Source organism: Anolis carolinensis, chromosome 3 (genome assembly GCF_035594765.1).
Source record: "Anolis carolinensis isolate JA03-04 chromosome 3, rAnoCar3.1.pri, whole genome shotgun sequence".
In the NCBI taxonomy this organism is placed as follows: Eukaryota; Metazoa; Chordata; class Lepidosauria; order Squamata; family Dactyloidae; genus Anolis; species Anolis carolinensis.
Window position 1 is genome coordinate 127,727,184 of NC_085843.1, and position 18,661 is coordinate 127,745,844.

The 18,661-nt window shown below is 38.7% G+C and overlaps 1 long non-coding RNA gene across 1 annotated transcript in view; it reads left to right on the forward strand.

Annotated features, from left to right (window-relative positions):
* LOC134297577 (uncharacterized) overlaps positions 1–18,661 on the forward strand; it is a 227,084-nt gene that overhangs the window by 2,684 nt on the left and 205,739 nt on the right. The gene's annotated exons all lie outside the window — the stretch shown is intronic.

Here is an 18,661-nt window from a genome sequence, read left to right on the forward strand (position 1 = left end):
AAAATAATAATTGCAAGTCGTGGGAAATATGATTGGGTGTTTGTAAATGATAAACTGGCCTTTTCTTTCTTTTGAACTAATGTAATGCTTTAGCAAATGACAACCAAACTCTGAAAGAAGAGAACATCTCCTAGTTGCAGGGTCAGGAAGTGGAATTGAGATTTGGCTCAATACTTATATGGCCATATAACATATGCAGAAGCTGCATAGTTCTTAGGACTTGGTTATTTTCCCCAGGCTATCCAGCCTCAGTGGTTTCTCTTTAGAAGTAGGTTTTTTGCAGTCACACTATTTGCTGGATCCTATTTGACATGGCCTGGAATATACATAAACTTATGAATATCTGCTAACCACAAATTATTGCTTTCAGTGGGCATATATCTTTGAAATCATGTCTCCATCCTAGCTGTGTTGGAATTAGTTACTCATCCATCCATTTTTCTTTTAAAAATTTGTCTTACTTAAAAAAGGCCTGCCTTTAAAAAAGGCACTGGGGAGTTTGGCAGTGTTGTCTGTAATTCTGATATATTACAAGATAACAAAAATGCAGCCCCCTCTCTATAGATTGACCAATTGAAAAATTCTCATCCAAATTAGATCATAACCCAGAAGCAAAACAAACATGAAAATAGTGGAATATCTATATTTGTATGCATTTGATTAACAGCACATTTCTGTACGCAAGGCCTAGCAAGTTCAGGGTGGCAACATTCCTAGAAACTGTTCACAGGATTAAAGGAAAACTCTTTACTTTACAGACAGTGTAATCATTATTGGCAGTCCCACCGTCGAAAGAAAAGAAATCAGCTGCAGCCATTTCACCTGTGACTATTATGGTGGCTGCAATTATTGTAGCAGAATATTCTTATCTTGTATGTTGGTCTAGTTCATGAAACAGATAACTTTGATCAATTTTTTATGTTTGCACTTCAAGTAAACAAAAATTGCTGTTTTCTTTAAAAATGATGTTATTCAATTATAGTTTGATTTCTTAATAGCTTTGCCTGAATGTTAGAGGCAGGGTTTTGGAGATAGTAGTAGTAGTAACAATAGTACCAAAATAGTGCAATTTGCACACACCCTGATACTCACCCTCTCAATCAGTTGATGTATTCTGTAGACATATGCTTCATCTTGCAACCTGTTGTACCATCAAAACAAGTATTTCCTTGTTGTCAACATTTGCTGAAGGCAGTCATGCCAGTGTGTATTTGGGTCTGGCTGCTTGCGTGTTATCCTTCACTTTAAATCGGTGTCAGGAATCTCACTATAATGCTGCTGGTTTCATGTTTTAGAGATAACATTTTCTCTTTTTTGTTTGGTTTTTGCAATTGCCTGTAAAATATGCACTATGCCTGTTCATGCTGAAACAGCTGCTCTTCTGTTGTAGTTGCTTTAAAAAACACATTGACCTTATTGCTTCACTATTTCCCCATTTTAATGGGGATGTTTTATTCCTCTTTTTAAACCTGTTTTTAAAAATGTTTTAATACATTTTTACATTGTTTTAATTGTTTGAAATTTAATTGTGAATTTTTTTGTAATTGATTGTTTTGGGAAGCTGCCTTAGGCTTCACTCTGGGAGAAAAGTGGCATAAAAATGTATTAATTAAATGTAAATAATTAAGGAGCATGATACTACTTTCAGAGCACCATGTACCATCTGAAACCTGCCGAAAAAGAAAATATCATTTCCAATAGGAGCTTGTCAAAACAGAGAAAGGGGCAGATCTCTCTGCATCTGTAGAAGTTTACAGGCCAAATTCTGTGAGCGAATGCAGTTATGTCTACTTCAGCGCCATATGTATTTTCCTGGTAAAAGCTAAATGTGCTGTTAGAAGTTGAGCATTGATCCGAATGGGTTAAAAACAGCCCCTTGCTTTAGATTGATTTAAATCAGTAATGGATCTTCTCATAAAGCTGCTGTTACTAGATATTACGCTTCTATCTCAGTCCTTTGATAGCACCGATAAGAAGTGCTTACCACGAAGGATGCTCCTAGAGGACAGATATTGTTTCCTGTACCGCAGGGAGTAGAAAGCCATACTGCTGGATCAGGAACTTTTCCTAACAGCAAGTAAATTCAGGCCTTATCAAGTTCCAGCACAAACTGCACTCTTGTTTTATTATTCTCATTAGAGATTTAAGGGCTAATTCCAGTTGTTAGTGCTTAGCAGTTTAATGTTTTCCATAGATAAGAATTAAGATTCTTCTGGGGGATTTTTTTATTTGCTAAATCTTGCAGAGCATAGTCCTGGATATGTAAGAAATCCAAGTACATTTAATCAATGTCCAGAATGTTTTTGAAGGTATACGATACTGTTTTTAAAATAAATTAATTAATTAATAAATAAAGATCTAGTCAATGCTCTAAATATTCTGCTTTAATTTATGAAGAGATTTTTAATACTGAAAGCAGAGCAGAGCATTTGAAAAAAAAGAAAAAAAGTGAAAATATTTTTCATGGAGTTTTATGTGTTTTACATGTGTTTCTCTATAATTAACCCTTTCAAAACAAATTAAAATTGGCTTAAAATGAAATTAGAACACGGGAGACAGATGCTAAAATATTTTCGTTTGCCCACTTTCTTTGGTAATTGATATCTTTTAAAAATCAATAAATAAAATAACATGCAAGCTACATTGCCTACACATTCTTTAGTAGATAACAAGTGCTATAAAAGCAGTTGCAATGGGGTGAGTATTATAACATAAAATAATCAACAAAATGTCATAAAATATTCTGAAAGAGCTAAATAGAAGCTCAGTTAAGATTATTGTGCCAACCACCTTTTGACTAACTATTGATTCACCTATTGATTAGGCTTGTGGATTTAGGCTGAACCTCACTCTATTTCTGCTATGAATTTCAGGGGACCCGTTGACCCATTTTTGCATGCCTCCCAAAAACAGATGGCCATCCAAATGTCCATTTTTGGTCCGCAGATGGAAAATGCAGCTAGATCCGGCCCATAGGTGGCAATGGGGGGCTTCACAGGCTCCCCTTCCTGTAATTTTTAGGGCTACCCGAATGAAAATGGCCACACTTGAAGGACACATCTACCACTGCTGGCTGACCAAGTTTTATAATGTTTGGGTCATCCCCTGATTTTTAGGAATTTAATTTCTTTTTAGAAATAAAATCTTAAAATTCCCAAAAAGGTATTTTCTGTTGGCCTTGCCCTGCAACTTCTCCAGGAGCAGCAGCAGGGCACCATTCCTTTCTGCCAAATGTCAAAGAAGCACTTCTACATCACACAGCCCACTGTTAAATTTTCTTTACTAATTAAAAAACAACAGTAACGACTTCCAAAATTTTGCATTTCTTGTTCTCACAACATACTGGAAAAGGCCAGAAGCCCACGATCCACAAACAAGCATGCAAGCAGCATGTCCCCTTATTAGAAAAACACTCCTGCGTGATTCACTGAAGTATATAGAAGAAATAATAATAACAATCTTTTATGTCCTGATGGAGGTTGGAGCTAGAGACGATGGGTTCTGTTGGCTTGAGAAAGCTTGCACAGAAGCCTATTATTATTATTATTATTATTATTATTATTATTATTATTATTATTATTATTATTAGGCGGCAACAGCCAAATCATCATCATCATTATCTTCATCATCATCATTATTATTGACATAAAAACATAGTATGACACAGCAAACGAGATCTATATGCTGGATTTCATATCACAAAATCACAAGTTGAACACTTCCAAAGTGTTTAAGACTGTGTGATTTTTGGATGATGTGTGCAGATCCCAGCAAGGTGGCCTTTTGCAGTTGACAGATTGTACTTTTGTCAATGTTTATTGTTTCCAAATGCCTTCTGAGATTTTTTGGCACGGCACCCAGTGTGCCAATCACCACCGGGACCACCTGTACTGGTTTATGCCAGAGCCTTTGCAGTTCAATCTTGAGATCCTGATAGCGGCTGAGTTTTTTCTGTTGTTTTTCATCAATCCGACTGTCAATAATCCAAACTTTTTTCTTTTCCACAACAGTGAGGTCTGATGTGTTGTGTTCCAAAACTTAATAATAATAATAATAATAATAATAATAATAATAATAATAATAATAATAATTTATATCCTGCTTTTCTTCCTGAATGGGACCCAAAATGGTTTTATTTATAAATCCACCCTATCTCCCCGAGGAGACTCAGGGTGGTTTCCAAACAAAAAGTGGCAATTTTTTCCTATTTTTTTCTCTTTTCTCTTTTGACTTTGATTCTTTTTTGAGCCTTTTTAAAATGTTTACACTGCTACTCTGATATCTCTTTATTCCTACTATTCTTAAACTTATATGTTCCCCCACTTTTATTATAAAAAGAAAAACAATCTTTCTCTTATTCTTTTAGTTACTCTTTATTCTCAATAAAAATGATTAAAAAGAAAAACTGGCAAACATTCAATGCCACAATGAAAACAAAAACCAAATCAAACCAATGAATGAAACAACATCAATATAAGCTTATAATAGCTAACCAAAAGTAAGTAAATTAAAACAAAATAATTAATTAAAAACATAATAAAATCTCATCAAACTCATTTACATTGTAATAAAATCTGACCACTAAAGCATATTAACAGTGTAAACTGGTTTACAGCCACCAACAGAACCAAGGTGGGTTTACAGCATCCAAACGAGGTTGTATATTAAGATAATTTAGTCCTTCTCTTCTGCATAGTCTGAAGCCCCAAGATGGGGTTTTCAAAGCTTTTTAAGGGAGAGGAGAGAGGGGGTCATTTTTATTTCTTTGGGGAGGGAATTCCAGAGGTGAGGGGCGATCATAGAGAAGGCCCCCTCTCTCGTTCCCACCAATTGTGCTTGACACGGGGGTGGGGCCGAGAACATGGCCTCCTCCACAGACTACAGCGTCCGTAGTGGTTTATATGTGGATATGCACTTAGTCAAATAGCCTGGGCCTGAACTGTTTAGGGCTTTATAGGTAATAACCTGCACTTTGTATTTAGCCAGGAAGCGGACTGGCAGCCAGTGGAGCTACCACAACAGGGGAGTGGTTCTCTTCCTATATGGTGCTCCAGTTGGTAACCTGGCTGCTGATCTCTGTTAACTGAAAGTTCACCATAGGATCATACTGGAGGACCTACAAATGCATAGAGATAAGGCTTTAGTAATCTCTAGGTCTTCCAGAGTGATTTTGTGTTCAGCATTCAGTGGAAGATGAGCATAGAATTGCACTGGGGACTTAGAGATTCCCAGGTATAATACTTAAGTCAAATCTGCAAATAATCAAATCCACAAAAATTTTACAAATATGGAGGGATAACTGTAATTAAAATGGACTCGTTACCACTGATGAGAAGGCCACCATTCTTTGCATAGATTGCTAGAAAACAAATGAAATGACTATACGTAGCTCTCCAACTATTCAGCTCCTCTTCCTTTCTCCCATGTGCTGTGCCCAGTGTTTTAGCTTATACCTGCCAGAGATCTAGGATTGGTTCAAATTGTGGCCTCTTCAAATGATCAGTCTCTCTGGGCTTCTCATTAATCTGATCATAGTTTTACGTTTGAATCAAGAGACTGTTGAGAGGGTTTTCTCCCCTCTTTGCTTGCAAAAGGTGAGGAGCCTAAATTCCCAGGTATTATACCGGGTGTTATCTGCTTCCTCGACAGGAAATAAATTTATTATGAAGAACTCCCAGCAGAGAGCTTGGAAAACTTACACAGAGCTGTGCTGCCTCCAAAATGCTGCTCAGTCGATTTTTCCAAAGCACCCAGGTAACAGCTGGCACAGGCCATGTGCCAAGCCTGACAGCCCATATGCTCTCTTTAGTGCAGTAATTATCTCAACACAAAACTCTGATAACCCAGCCTATGGGGTCCAGTTTCACCAGGTTAAATTGACTCAGTGGCTTTGTTAGTCAGTTCCTTTGGCACAGCAAGAACTTCATCAAGAGTTTAAGCATTGTGGCAGCCTTCAGAAAACCAAGAGGGCTGTTAGTTTCGAGGCAGGTGTCTTATTAACCCAGAGAGATTGAAAGTTTCCATTCATTAGAATGGCACCCGGCAGCAGGCCTGTAGTTAATGTTCTGTCATTGTTTCCGCTGGGCATCCCTGTCTCATTTTTTTAAAAAAATAATAAAAAGGTGATAGGCCCCGTACAGTTTTAAAGGCTTTGGGTAGATTTTAAATGCATGAGTACCCAGCTTGAAGGAATTCAGCCAAAATTGATTGCCATTGCTCCCTCCACCCCCAATATACTCTTGAAAATAGATTGGAGAAGGCTTTTAGCAGGAACAAATAACAACAGTTCATTTCTGTGAATTGCAAAAGGCTGCTTGCTTGCCCCAAAATCTCTCCAAACCTGAGGTGGGACATATGTAGCTCTCCAATTGTTCTTGGACTGTGGGTGCATCTACACTATAGTATAAATGTGATTTGACACCCCTTTAACTGCTATAGCTGAATGCTATGGAATCCTGGGATTTGTATCTTGATGAGGCACCTGCACTCTTTGGCAGACAAAGAGTGTAAAACCTTGTAAAACTACAAATTTGACTATTCTGTAGTATTGAGTCATGGGAGCTAAAGTGGTGCTAAACTGCCTTCTTTTGCCAGTGTGGAAGAACTCTATGAGTGAATTTTTAAGACACAGATACATTAATTTGCTACTTTTGAAAATGCCATGGCACCATCCTATAGTTGTAATTTGCTTGGAATTTTCTATTGGAAACTCCGGGGCTGCAGTGAGTGGACAAGAATTTTGTATTACAATACAGAATTCTCATGAAAGATTGTATATGTCCATAGACTAAAGATTCTTATAGACATATACAATATCCTCCAGCATTCCACAAATAGAAATGGGACACACGTACCCATTAGAATGTGGGCAAGATGTTAAAAGTTATTAATGAGAAGAGTAGCCTGTGTATGATTACAGCTGCCATATTGCCCTACATACAGAAGTGAAAGTATATGGTTATTCTGTCACAAGAAGATTGGTTGATGAAATTACATAATATTGTAGACAATGATAAATTAACAATAATAATTAGAGAGATGGCATTAAGGAGTTTTAAAGATTTGGAACTAGTAATTTGTTTTTTAAGGGGTTATTGGGGAAGAACACCAGCTTTAGGATTTGAAGACTATATGTAAAGCTAAAAGTTTTCCCCTGACATTAAGCCTAGTCGTGTCCGACTCTGGGAATTGGTGCTCATCTCCATTTCTAAGCTGAAGAGCCAGCGTTGTCCGTAGACACCTCCAAGGTCATGTGGTCGGCATGACTGCATGGAGTGCTGTTATCTTCCAACCGAAGTGGTACCTATTGGTCTACTCACATTTGCATGTTTTCGAACTGCTAAGTTGGCAGAAGCTGGGGCTAACAGTGGGAGCTCACCCCACTCCCCAAATTTGAATTGCTGACCTTTCGGTTAGCAAGTTCAGCAGCTCAGCAGTTCAACCTGCTGTACCACATGGGACTCAGTAGTAGGATAATAATATGTAGAAATTCATATAAGGTTTATAATTAGAGATGGTAAGATAATTGACTAATTAGAACTATTAGAACCATTAACTGAATACTTGGAAGTCATTGTGTTTTTCCCTCCTTCATTTTTTTGTACTGTGAAAATTTTTGAGTTGGTAAGTTCAGTTGTGTAGTGTTGTTTTATTAATAGTATATGCGTGCTTTGTATTTTGCCTTTTTGTAATTTCTCCTTATATCTTGCTTTATGTTATATACAATTTTGTTGTGCAATAAACATATTTTTAAGGGGCAACTAAAGCTCTGAACAACAGATTCCCCCAGGCAGGGTGAAGCCAGGTCATGAATCTGGCAAGGCCATTAATGCTAATCAAGGTGATTAATTAAAACATTTATACTGGCCTCCAACAGGCAAGAGTTCCTTCTCCCACCCTGGACCTTCAACACATATATAAAGCTTCTAATATGCCTCACAACCTCTGAGGATGCCTGCCATAGATGTGGGCAAAATGTTAGGAGAGAATACTTCTGGAACATGGCCATACAACCTGGAAAACACACAACAACCCTGTGTTTCTGGCCATGAAAGCCTTCAACAACATATTTTAAGGTTATTAATGAGAAAGAACACATGCTGGGATAGGTTAGGTAAAGGTTTTCCCCTGATGTTAAGTTAAGTGGGGGTTGGTGGTCATCTCAATTTCTAAGCCGAAGAGCCAGCATTGTCCGTAGACACCTCCAAGGTCATGTGGCCGGCATGACTGCATGGAGCGCCGTTACCTTCCCGCTGGAGCGGTACCTATTGATCTACTCACATTTGCATGTTTTTGAACTGCTAGGTTGGCAGGAGCTGGGGCTAACAGCGGGCGCTCATTCCACTCCCGGGATTTGAACCTGGCACCTTTTGGTCCGCAAGTTCAGCAGCTCAGCGCTTTAACATACTGTGCCACCAGAGGCCCCCATGCTGGGATAGACTTCAGCAATTTGCTTTTGCTTGAACATAAGAGAAGGCGAAGACTCCATATACTTCCCACCCCTCACTTCTGCTGAGCTAATGGAGTACAAACTATTTTTGCAATTTGAATAAAATTTGCAGCAGTTGAAGAGAGCTGTGGCTAAAGTGGAAAGTGGAGGAAGAGAGTATTACTTGGAGAAACTGGGACACTTTCAAAATGGCTGAAACCTGGGATAGAAGATTAATTGGGGCTGTCACTGCCAAATTGGATGTCCCTAATCTTGTATTATTCCAGTGGATATGCCTGACAGAGGGGCAAATGGTCACATGTTTTGCTATGTGAAATCTGGGGGAAGATAAACTCAGGGATACTCACAGATATTTTCTGTAGACACTAGCTTGCAGGAATATTGTTTGGAAGGAAGGGATGCATCCACCCTAAAACTCATTTAGGATCTCATCACATTGTGATCCCCAATCTATGTGATGGGGGATCTGCCTTGGGGGGATAGCGGGGGGGGCATGTTTCCATGAATCATGGCAATCCAGCGGGTCCCGGCATGAGGAACCTGTCCCCCTGCATCACTCCTCACCTTATTCTATGAGAGGAAGCATTTTGGCTCGGCTTCCTCCTGTTGTTTTCTTTGCCACACGGGAAGCCTCCCATGTTGCCAGCGCTGCCTCCTGCAATGCTTGGACCTCTCTTCGGGTACAAAGACCCACCTGAAATATTGACATCATGTAATGGGATCTGGTAGTCTTCAAGATCGCTTGAAGAGAGATCCAAGTGTCATAGGATGGGCAATTTTGTCCATTTGATGAAATCAGTAATCTAAAAGAAGAAAATGATATAAATCAAGGTGATCTTGAGACTTTTTGTCATCACAGAGAATAAATCAGGGGTTCAGGAGAGAAAACTCGTTGTTGTACCTTTTGCTTTGTCTTTGTTCATAACCTAAAAGGTAAAGGTTTTCCCCTGACATTAAGTCTAGTCATGTCCAACTCTAGGGGTTGGTGCACATTCTCCATTTCTAAGCCAAAGAGCCAGCGTTGTTCATAGATGCCTCTAAGGTAATGTGGCCGGCATGACTGCATGGAGCACTGTTACCTTCCCACTGAAGCGGTAACTATTGATCTACTCACATTTGCATGTTTTCGAACTGCTAAGTTGGCAGAAGCTGGGGCTAACAGTGGGAGCTCACTCCGCTCTCTGGATTCGAATCACCGACGTTTCGGTCAGCAAGTTCAGTAGCTCAGCGGTTTAATCTGCTGTGCCACTGCTGGCTCCCGATTCATAACCTACTAAACAGAAATCTACACTGCCATAAAGGTAAAGGTTTCCCCTGACGTTAAGTCCAGTCGTGACCAACTCTGGGGGTTGGTGCTCATCCCCATTTCTAAGCCGAAGAGCCGGCGTTGTCCGTAGACACCTCCAAGGTCTTGTGGCCGGCATGACTGCATGGAGCGCCGTTACCTTCCCGCCAGAACGGTACCTATTGATCTACTCACATTGGCATGTTTTCGAACAGCTAGGTTGGCAGGAGCTGGAGCTAACAGCAGCTGCTCACGCCGTTCCCGGGGTTTGAACCTGGGACCTTTCGGTCTCCAGCTCAGTGCTTTAACGCATTGAACTGGATTATATGACCCTATGATGCAGTTCAATCTGTATTATAATGGCAGTGTAGATGAAGCCTGAATCATAAGTGTTGCTTTAGATTACTGATACTTTCAGTAAGTAAATTTTTACTCTCCTTAAGAAATCAAAATCTACTTTATGTAACTTAGAACTGCTAGAGAGAAGAAATGAGAATATTAATGCAAGACAATAAATTGAATTCTTTTATCCTATGCCTTCTGTTTACCAGGGTTTTCCCCATGGTACAATGGGTAATGTGTATGCCGTATATAGGGGGTACTGAACATTTACATTTTAAGAACGTTTGGGTTTATTATTCAGAGGTATTTAGAATCTGCGAGGTGGGGGTGAGCTCCCGTCTGTCACCTCTAGCTTGCGGTGACATGAGAGAAGCCTCCTAGCAGGACGGTAACACATCTGGGAGTCCCCTGGGCAACGTCCAATTCTCTCACAGCATAAGCTACTTGCAGTATGTTCTGAAATAGCTTCTGACATGATAAAAAAAGTGAGTAGATCCCCATAATCCCTCAGGCAGTGCCAGTTGGGAAGTGCAGGACTATTGATCAACACTATGGAGAGGGACAAAATATAGTAAAATGGCCATCATTGAGATCTAGTGTTTTGCAAATTCAGCCTGTAGAATTGCCTTCATCCATAAGAGTGACATGAACTCACATTTCTAATGCAGCAAACAATATATATTGGTGACACCTTTGAAGCTATACATTTTTTTTCATTTTTCTAAAAATGAAGGTAAGGTTTGTCATGTCTGAGACTGTATTCAGATGTAGGGTTTTTTTTTTCATCTGAAGCTATAGCTGGCTATCTAAGAAACAACTTTTAAAACAGAGATCTTTTCCACCATTTTTTGTATCCAAATTGATAAATTCTTATCATACCTACCCTGATCTTGCTCTATATCAGTGGTTCCCAAACTTATTTGGCCTACTGCCCCCTTTCCAGAAAAAATATTACTCAGCGCCCCCTGGAATTTTTTTTAAATTTAATAGCAATTAAACAGAAAGATATATGTATCAATGTTTCTACCTTTTTCGTAAAATATAGTGAAGAAAGCTGTAAATTAGAAACATTGAAGTTTGAAATTATGAAACTATTTTTTGAACTCAGAAAGGTAATACAAAAAAAGTTAAAACGTGTGGCCATCACCGCCCCCCTGGATAGCTGCAGCACCCACCAGGGGGTGGTAGCGCCCACTTTGGGAATCACTGCTCTATATCCTTACTGTCTATTGTCCAGACTACTAAATCAATCTTGGCTCTACATTCTCACATATTCCACAGCTTCACACCTCCAAATAACTATTTGCCAACTGCCCAGCACCAGGTTCAGTCTTCTCAGTCACTCCACTAATCTGCAGTGCACACTCTGATACTCTAGATCAGTGGTTCTCAACTCCTTTGAATAGATTTTAGAATAGATTTCTATGGCACAACCCCTTAGGCCTATCCTATGCCGTACAAGTTAATGGTGTCGCGGAGTAGTGTTATGGGAAATGTAGAGGATTAGATAGTAAAGGAATGTAAATTATAGAGATACCTAAACAATTGTATTTTAAAAATTTTGAAATTTACTATAATATCTTCATTTATTCTCAACTACCACCAATACACCTGATATTGGGCCCGGGCTGTGGCGCAGGCGGGAGAGCAAGCCAGTGAAATTAACTGCATTATAGGTTATGCTTTAAAAACATTATTTATATCATTGCCATGAGTAGTTACCAAATTTATTGACTGGTACATTCTTCTTTGCAAATAAGTTCTACCCTAGATTTAGTCGTATTATAATTAAAATGATGGGGTCTTTAATCTTTTATGAATTTTTAAATTACATTTTGAATATAAATATACCATTCAATGGGAATTAAATTCATCACTGTCAGGTAACTGTATGAAAGATGAAATATTTCTCTCTGAATATGATCAGCCAATAAAAAGCTCATTATTCCCACCCTGTGCCCCCACCCCATTTGGGCCCAGCAGAGTACAGAATTCTGTTGCCCCCTTTTCCAGATGCTTTTATTTAGAATTTAGTTACATGGCTGAGAATCTGGAGCACAACTTATTTCTGCTTATTTCTGAGTGCTTACCTCTTCGATCAGCATGGATGGTGGTCAAAAGAGTTGTTATCTCCTAATTGCAGGAAACCGTATTTTGATAGTACAAAAAAAAATCTTCCAAAAATCCCAAGGGATATTCCATCCTGGTGTCTAGAAAGAGGTGTTGGTGTATTTTGGTGTAAGGGTGAAATGTTAAATCAAGTGTTTTGTTGTTGGAGTTTTTCAACTGTATATTCCAGCATGCTTTCCAGCAGCACACGGGTTAATGGCAAGCCAGCTTGAATGATAGCCTGCCTAGCCAATAGGTCAAGCCTTCCAGTCTCAGAAGTGCAGACAGGACGTTTGTCATTCTGCTATCCCCATATGAGGGACTTCAGTGTACTTCACACCTTCATCCTGCCAAAAAAAGCCCCTCAAATAAAGTGGAGATTGATCTTTATAAGCAACACACTAAAAGAATATGTTGTTTATAATGCTAAAATATCAGCAATACCAAGTTATAAGGCATGGAAGCATCAAATGGGACATTTCATATTTTTAAATATTGTTTCACAGCTCAAAAAAATATATTATGATGTCCAGCTAGCCTTCCTTGTCACATGCTAGTTTTTTTTATTGTACTCTATTTTCTAGATCAAATTCAGCCTCATGCATTTTGCTTCTCTAAAGCAAAACCAGATTCCTTCTGTTCTTGGTTTATATGCAGGAGGGATCCAGCGGATTTTATGACTGGAATTGGGAGTCTTTTAATCACATGGTTTCCGGCTAGATTCATTTTGGAGCTCGCATTGGGAGTGGAATGTTTACTGGACACACAAACCTTGAGCCAGCTTCAAGTCAGATTTTAGTATCTGTGAAGATGGGGCCTCAGAGAAGCACTACAAGCACTACTTTGGATGATGCTCTGTGAAGTGACACCACAGGAAACCTCCATGTATGTTACTGCATTTGCAGAGCTCATCAAAGAAATTTGGTTATCTAAGAGTGCATGTACACTGTAGTTTTATAAGATCTTTTGCCTTCTTTGCCAAAGGATGCTGGTGTCTCAACCAACTACAAATCCCAGTATTCCATAACATTGAGCCATAGCAATAAGTAGTATAAAACTACATTAATTCTACAATATAGGTGCATCCCTAGATAGCATATACATTTTGGTTTTCATCTGTAAAATTTTTGACAGTGTAAAGTGACCATTTACACTTTTCAAAAAATGAGGACAACAGAGGAAATCAACTTGTATAAAATAATGTATGCAAATTTATGGATAGATGCAAAATTTAAACTAGTGTTTTAACAGAAACAGAATTATAATGCATCTCTTCCCATTAGAAAAGATCATGACCTTCATGACTAATGAATCTGCTGACCAAGTACTTACAATAGATAAGCAAAAATTAAAATTCCTGTTCTCTTCTCTTAATGGAGTTATTTATTCTTGAATTAGATCAGGATACCCTTCAAAGAGAGGGATATGCCAAAAAGAGCACTGATCTTGTACAGCACTGCTTATTAAACTGTAGGTCCCAACCCTATATGGGGTCCCTTTAGCTCAATGTTGGACTTGTGAAATTTTTGGCAATATTAAAAAGTTTATGAATGCCACCTACTGCCTCATCACACTAGAGCATGAATCCACTTTAAATCCAGTTTCTGCCTCCTGCAGAATTCTTGGGTTTGTAGTTTGGTGAGGCCCAGGACCTATCTGGCTGAACTGTTTATAGCCCCCTCCCTAAAGTGGATTTAAAGTGGATCCAAGCTTTAGTGTGATGAGGTTTCTAGACTTTTACACACTTCTGTTAGCAACAACATGCCGTATTTACAGTGGATTCTGCAGAAAATGCTTCAGCTGTATTTTATAAAAAAGAAAATCGGTATGCTAGAAAGCCTTGCAAAGGCTGGTTTATTATTAGTATGTTTGGTTTTTAATATCTATTTTATATACCTATATATCCAGGAGTTTATGAAAAAATGTATTGGATGGAAAGGGGTCATGAATGGAAAAAAATTAAGAAGACCTATCCTCGAGAACTGATTTCCAAAAAGAGGCCACATGGCCACACTAGGGATAAATGAGCAGCCAGCACATTGACATGCTATTTTGTCACACAAACAACCGCATGCACACACGCACACACCCAGCAGGTCTTGCTTTCATTTGCTCTCCTGGGGAGCAACTGCAATCAATGGAAAAAGCTCTCCAGGCCTTTGCTGTGAGTCTTGAAAGAAGACACTGGAGGTTTAAACAAGACTCTTCTGGCAGGTCTCCTTTGTGCTGAAGGATTTGATTAGGTGGAAGAGTATCATAATGTTCATGAAGTCCCGCAAAAGGGAGAGGACTAGAAAAGGAGTGCATTTGCAAAAACCCCTTTCCATCCTCTGCTCTCCCCAGCCCTCCCCTGCTCTTCAATATCATTTCAAAGAGGAGGGGGCGAGGCTGTATTCCTTGGAGTGCTGTTTAAAGTCAGGAGGAGCAATATTTAAGCACATGGTAGGGCAGGCGCGTTTGAAATCCATGCCTCCCCTTTCTGGTGTACTGATGTGCCTTTAGGGGATGCTTGCCTGTTTGTAGTTTGTTTTCTTTTGTGTAAGGTTTCAGCTAGTGCATTGACTAATGATTATATAGCAGTAAACTCTCGTCCCTGCTAAATTCAGAGGTAATGCCTCAAAAGCATTTTCCCCCTGTGTGACATAAAACCATAAAAGAACGAGACAAACCCCTTTGAGGAAGAATCATCCTTTGTTTAAAGAAAGAAAAGGCACTCTCTTGATGCCAAGAGTTGGCGGGTGGGTGTCGAATTCAAATCAAAGATAGAGCTAATTGATAAAAACATAAAATAAAAGGCACGCAAGCTGATCCTTCAGAGGCAAGTTAGTGGTGGAAGGCTGTTGTTTTGTTTTATTTCTTTGTATGTATGTGCATGTATCTTTGGTGATAGCAAAGCTGGCGATATTAGCTTTGTTGTTTTTGTATTACAATAGAGATTTATAATTATATTTTTTGTGGATTTGGTTTTCATCTCACCTTCTAAACCAAGGCTGGCGGTATTATACGATCTTGCATTCACACTAGGAATTAGAACATTATAACCAATATCACATCTAAATAAGAAAATTCTTTTCATTCCTCAAATCTAATATATCAATTTTCACTACAATGGATGAATGAGAGATGTAAAAGAAGATACATATTGCCTCAATGATAAGCAACATCTTACCAGTTGGGCAGCTTCATGAATAGTTTTAAAAGGATCAGTTGTGAAAAAAATACTTTAAACATTATTATCCAAATACACACGTAAATGGCATGCAAACAATCCCCTTTTCAAAACCAAACCCCAAACCTTATATCATTGAGTATGGTTGAAAATATATCATCTCTTTCTGTTACATAATGAAATCTGGCACAAAAGGAAATTAGGACCAAATATTTGTTTTCTTATTAAGCATTTATAAATATTTTTACTGTTATATTTGCAAAAAAAAAACATTGAATAGGAACTAGATGTATTTTTGTCATTAATAGTCTAAAAAGAACTGTCAATTCCTAATTAAAGTAGAGCTACAGAACTACATTCATTCGATGTTTAATAGCCACTTAGTAGGCCTGCAGTAGTAGATTGTGTGCAGTTGTGTAGTTCTGTAGTTGTGCAGTTCTGTAATTCTGTAGTTCTGCAGTTATATATATAACTGAAATTCACTTCTGTGTGATTTTTTTTACATACATTTGTATGTAAGAATAATGAATATGTGTGAATTATAAAGTTTTAATAGTACTGTAATTACACATGACAATAACAACACCATACTTCACTCATGCAATGATAAAGTGAGTGAACAATCCCACATTCTTGAACGTGTCACTTCAGGTGTGACAGCGAAAGTCGTACAGAATCAGCTTTTTCGACCTGCAGTACCTATATGATCCCTCGACGGCTTTGTGTATATACAGACATGATAGAGGGGAAATATACTAGTGCATCATACTACTTGGCATCTTTACTGTGTAAAAATATATGCAAGATGGTTTTGCTTATTTCACACAGACTTGAAATAATCAATTGGAAGCCAGTGGAATTTATCCACTATAACTCTGAATTTGTTCAGCTATTAGTTCTGCCCTCATCACTGCTACAGACCCATGGCATACTAAGGCAAATGATGGGACTGCTAGGTGGCCTAGTTTCATAGCTTCTTTTGGGACTCTGCATATGTACATTTCTTCAAGTCACCTGTGGATGTACCGTGATTCGATGATTTTCATAGGGTCGTCTTAGGCCAGGAGTACTCAGATTGCCTTCCTCTCAATATAACCTATGACACTTGGTATTCTTTGCTGGTCTTCCATGCAAGTATTCACATTGGCTGAGGATAGCTCTCTTAAGGGCACTGTGCCCTAACTTTCCTTACATGAGATCTTAACTGACAGCCTACAGTTCCTTCTCTCCCTTCCATCTTGCTTGTTGGAACATGGGCTGAATCTACACTGTCATACATGCAGTTTGAATCTGCGTTATATGGCCAGTTTAGACCCTTATAATGCAATTCAATGCAGTTAACTTGCATTATATGGGTCTACACTGACCATATAATGCAAATTTAACCAGCATTATATGGGCAATTTAGATCAAAGCATAGATTTTTAACTCAGCAATCAACCAACCAGAAGTTATGTTGTCATTGCTTGTTTTATCAAAAATGCAGAACTTGGGACTTTCAGGTTTTGAAAAAAAAAAACCCCTGATTTACTCATGAATTTTAACTGATTAACCAAATCCCCATGAGTGCCCATTGAAGTTTATCAATGGAGCCTGATTTCTAAATTAGTTTGCATTATGGAACTACTCCCCCCCCCCCCGGGGGCTATGGTTCTGATTATATATAATGGTGTAGTAAATTGGCTTCCCTTATATAAAATAGCAAAAGCATGGTTGGTTTACTGGATTTCTGAAAAAAAAAATTCAAACTTTGGATAGTTGTATCCATGGAAGCAGAAACCGCGGACAGAGAGAGCCGACAGTAATACTTGACACAAATAACTAGACAATGCAAAGAATAAAACTAGAAAGGCAATTGAATAATTCTTGTGCTCTCAGAGCTGTCTCCAGTCATGAAGAACAGGAACTTTAAATTCAATGCTACAATGGGAATGCAAGGAGTAAATACACCACATGGATAAGCAAAGGGGACCTTAATGGGGAGTAAACACCAATCTAAAGTATAACTGCTAAACAGTTGCCAGCTCTGTTAGTGTAGTGGAACCAAGGCGCATGGGGTCAATGTGCTAGTATTTTTTAAAGTATTCTTAGCAGGTATAATAAGATAATTGCTGCCTCCCCCTTTCTCCTTTCCTTCTGAGATTAATAAGAGTTCTCATAATGTGAGGTGGGGATTTTCCTCTGAAACAACCCATTATTGTGAGCTCTGCCTTTCTCTTCCTGTACTTACATACACGTACAAGTATTCTTTTATATGGATCACTGCATCCGCCTGCACTTTTAAAAATCTTCTTGGTGATTCTGGGGATTGATGGGATGAGCGACCACACTTCAGAATTTAGTATACTCAAATCAAGGAAAAGCTTCAGGAGAACCACCACTCTTCTAAATGTTCCCCCAGCAACAGCAAGAGTATCCCTGTGGGCAGCTAAACCAAGCAATCCCAACTGGATGGCCGCCCCATGAGGGTCTTCCTCCAGGGGCAAACCAAGAATGGGCAACTTGGAAGTCACTGAACAGACTCAGAAGCAGAGTGGGCAGATCAAAAGACAACCTGGCAAAAAAACAAAACAAAACAACAAAAATAAAACACTACCTAGAAGAATCCTCCACCTTGTGGAGCAAAACAAACAACTCTGCATATGTATGCTTGTCCACAATGCTCTGCCTCATGCACAGAGGAAGAAATGTTTAAAGCCACAGACAATGCAGTTGCTGTTGCCCGTTTTTGGTCAAAAATTATTTAATTGCTTGTGTTCCCTCTATTTTTCTCAGTTTTATACTTATTTATGCAATGCTTTTGACACAAAATAAACTTCAGAATTTTCCCTTATGCTGTCCATTTCTCTGTTTAAATTTTCAAAGGGAAACAGTGCATTCAAATAGATAACCAAAGAGCCTCTCCTTTTCTCCACTACACTGAATAAAATGGTATGTCCTTCAAGAGATCATGGTAGTGTTTCTAAAAATGGGACACAAAGTAAACAAGACCCTTCATAGAGAAGGACTCTCTTCTGGCTCCTGAACCCAGGTAAGCTGCCATCATGATTGAGGATGGCAAGCAGTCTTTCACTAACATACCTATCAATGTGACCTTTTAGAGCTGATGCCTGACTGTGAGTCTGTGTTCTTATTCTGATTCCTGTGCATCAGGGGTGGAGTTTATGCTGCCTTCCAGATGTTGTTGGACTGCAAGTCCCAGCAGCTATAACAGCATAGTCAATGGTATATCATTGTCCACAACACAGAATGCAATAGAATTGAAGTAATGAAATCATACAAGTTCAATTAATTATAATTAGCAGGA